The 3,710-nt window shown below is 41.4% G+C and overlaps 1 pseudogene; it reads right to left on the reverse strand.

The window, feature by feature from the left end:
- Nucleotides 1–1,175: 1,175 nt before the first annotated feature.
- On the reverse strand, nucleotides 1,176–1,734 carry LOC102893443 (annotated as a pseudogene).
- Between the last annotated feature and the right edge of the window lie 1,976 nt (nucleotides 1,735–3,710).

Consider the following 3,710-nt stretch of genomic DNA (forward strand, 5'->3'; position numbering starts at 1 on the left):
CCAATCTGTTCACTGTATCTACAAGCTTGGTGTTTTTGTTTTTAGATTCCACATATAAGTTAGATCATACAGTATTTGTCTTTCTCTGTCTGACTTATTTTACTTAGTATAATGCTCTGAAGTTCTGTCTAGGTTGTTGCAAATGGCGGGATTTTCTTCTTTTTATAGCTGAATAATGTTCCATTGTGTATATAATTCATGTTTTCTTTTTCCATTCATCCATCAATGAACACTTAGGTTGTTTTCATATCTTGGCTATTGTGAATAATGCTGATATAAACATGGAGCTGCACATATTTTTTTTCGTTTCCTATGGATATATACCCACAAGTAGGATTGCTGGATATTTCTTGTCTTTCTTTTTTTTTTTTTATAATGGACATTCTAACAGGTGTGAGGTGATATCTCATTGTGGTTTTGATTTGCACTTATCATCTCATGGTGATAAATGACATTAAGCACTGTTTCATATGTCTTTTGATCATCTCTATATCTTCTTATAAGAAATGTCTATTCAGTCATCTCATGGTGATGATAAATGACATTAAGCACTGTTTCATGTGTCTTTTGACCATCTCTATATCTTCTTATAAGAAATGTCTATTCAGGTCCTCTGCCTATTTTTTAATTATATATATATTTTTCTGTTGAATTATATTGGTTCTTTTTATATTTTAAATATTAATTCCTTGTCAGATATATGATTTGCAAATATTTTCTCCCATTCAGTAGGTAGCCTTTTCATTTTGTTGTTGGTTCCCTTTACTGTACAGAAGCTTTTGAGTTTGATGTAGTCATACTTATTTATTTTTGTTTTTGCTTTTGGTGTCAAATCTAAGACTGATGTTAAGAAGCTTACTGCCTATGTTTTCTTCTACTCATTTTATGGTTTTAGGTCTTTTTATGTTGAGGTCTTTAATCCATTTTGAGTTAACTTTTGTACATGGTGTAAGATAGTCTCTCTCTCTCTCTCTCCCTCCCTCCCTCGCGCTCTCTCGCGCTCTCTCTTCTCTCTCTCTCTGCCAAAAGCTTTGTTGTTTCCATTTGGTCCATGGCTTGAAAGAGAGCTCTGGGATGAAAGCTGCCTCAGAGGCTGCAGGGAGAGGCTAAGGTAGAAGCCTGACTCTAGGGGGATGCAGAGGGGTCCCTCAAAGACTGCTGGACTCCAGAAGCCCCTAGTTGTGCTTGAGGGTGAGCCTTTGGAAAAGATAGTTGCCCCTGTCAGCCTGGGGCTGGCCAGCCTGCAGAGGTTAGCCAGGTGGTTACCAATCTTCTTGATGAGTTTCACCTGCTCATCTAGAAAGTGTCTCTCCAGGAAGAGATGGGAGTTTGTGCTGGCAGAGCCTAAGGCATGGAAATCCAAAAAGGCCTCGTTTGGGTTCTTCTCCAGGACTGTGGCAGCTTCCATGAAGTCCAGGGTTTTACCCCACTCATTTTGGGAGGCCTTTTGCATATCCGAGAAGAGGGTGCGGCCGCCGTGTTGGTTTTGTATCTTCAAGAGACAACTTTTATTCTTTTGCGGGTGCTCTGGTGCTTTTTCTTAACCAACTCATGGAAGAAGTGGCCAATACCCTCCAGAATCAGACCATTGCTGCGGAAATAGAAGCCCAGAGAGAGGTATGTGTGGGAGGCCTGCAGATGCAGGCCGACCAGGTGGTCGATTGGGAAGGACGAGGGAAGGGTATGATGGCCCTCCACCTTGATGAAATAATTCTGACAAATTGGGAAGCTCATGGTTGGTTGACAATAAGGAGGTAACCAAACGAAACGAAACGAAACCAAACCAAACCAAACCAAACCAAACCAAACCAAACCAAACCAAACCAAACCAAAACAGTGTTGGCTGGTCCCAGAGATAGGGAATGGCTGAGAAGATGGTTCAGGAGATTGTGACTAGAAAGGAGGTTGGAGGGTGTTTGGAGGCCAGAAGGAGGAGAGCCCCAAGGTCTGTTTTGTGGGAGCACTGTCGAAGCAAGAGACAGGTTCGTGGGTGGCCAGGCACGCTGTTCAGTTTCAGTCTTTTGCACGTGGCTGTCCAGTTTCCCTAACATCATTATTGAAGTTACTGTCCTTTCCCCATTGCATATTCTTTGCTCATTGGTCATATCTTTGATTCTTCTTAATTTTCCTGCCTACATCTTTTTGATATTTAGGAATTGACTCAATAGTTTCCTTGAACTTCAAGAGTGATCATCTTTTGCTATTGTCTTAGCATGAATTGCCCTGAGTGAAAGTTACTTTGGACGAAGCCTCAGGTATGCATCTGAGCATGCCATTTAAGAATGTCCAAAAAAAAAGATAAAAAAAAATTTCCAAATAATCTTTACTTTTCTGTAAATGATCCCTTTCCTTTCTTTCCCAGAGATGATCATACTTTATAATTAGGAAAAAGTAGTGGTGAGGTAACATGAGCTATGGTTCCCCCTCCTGAACTCAACACGGTAGCTGTGACAGAGCGTCAAGAGAGTCGTTGGATCTGAGAGACAATGAAAATTGTGACAAATCTCTGGGGAGAGAGGAAGTGGTTGGACCCTTTTATGGGAAAACAGTGGAGGCCCAGAAGAGGGTTCCATGATAAGGATGGGGAATAGTCAGGGGAAAACTTTTTGATTGTGCCATTTTTTTTCTCCTCCCCATTGCACTGAGTAGGTCATGACCCTCTGTCATCAAAGAAAAAAATTGCAGCACCAGCCCAGCACTAGTAGAGAGTAGGGAAGTGATATCTGAGTTGTACTTGAGCCAGGTTAAGGATGGGCGCAGATAACAAAAGCCGTAAGTCTCTACACTGCCACACACCCACCTACCCATACACAAGCATGGAAATCAGAACCAGGGTGGTTCCCCATGAGCCATGGTGATCTGGTGTGTGTGGGTGGGCATGCAGAGGTGTTTCCCACAAAACGCCAGTGGGAAGTGCTCAAACCTAGATTCCAATGCCAGATACTCTCTGGTGAAAGGCAACTTCTCTGTTGATTACTCTTCTCATTTAATGTTTTCAGAAAGAAGTATGCACACTACTATATCACAAATAAAAATATTTTTATAACTATGCTTCAGTAAATTGTTTTTTTTTCTGTAAATCCAAGTATTTTGTTTTTTGTATTTAAGGACAATATTCCGAGTAGTCCATAGGCTTCATCAGACTGTTAAAGAGGACTATGGCACAAAAATAAGGTTTAGACATTTTGAGAAAGGAGGGATGATCTGTGGGTCAGATTTTAAAGAAAGATCAAGTGAGATGAGGACTGCAAAGGAGATATCAGATTTAGCTGCCCTTATGATTGTAATCTTAAAGAGTCCCTATGTCAGGAGTGGAGGTGGAGGAGGAAGCTGGGTTGGAATGAACTGAAAAGTGAATCCAACTGAGGACATGAAAGGAGCCAAATAGACTATTTTTTTTTTGGCAGTCAAGGGAAAGACCTGATAGGTAAAGGGAGTAACAGGACCAAGAAAGAAAACCGAGAAGAAAAACATGAGTGTCTGTATAAGCTGAAGTAAAGAACTGGGTGGAAAAGGCAAGGCCGAGAGAAGAGAGAGGGTGATTACGGTCATAAGGTCCCAGACAAAGTAGGATGAAATGAACGTGGAGGGATTAGCCTCAGGGTTGATGGAAAAGTCGTGTTCAAATTTATAGGGGAGAGAGGAAGCAAGGACTTTTGATATCTGATGCTCACCCCCGAAGAATGTTGGGGCAGAGTTGTTGACTAGAG

The sequence above is a fragment of the Pteropus alecto genome, unplaced genomic scaffold (assembly GCF_000325575.1).
Source record: "Pteropus alecto unplaced genomic scaffold, ASM32557v1 scaffold25, whole genome shotgun sequence".
NCBI classification, from domain to species: Eukaryota; Metazoa; Chordata; class Mammalia; order Chiroptera; family Pteropodidae; genus Pteropus; species Pteropus alecto.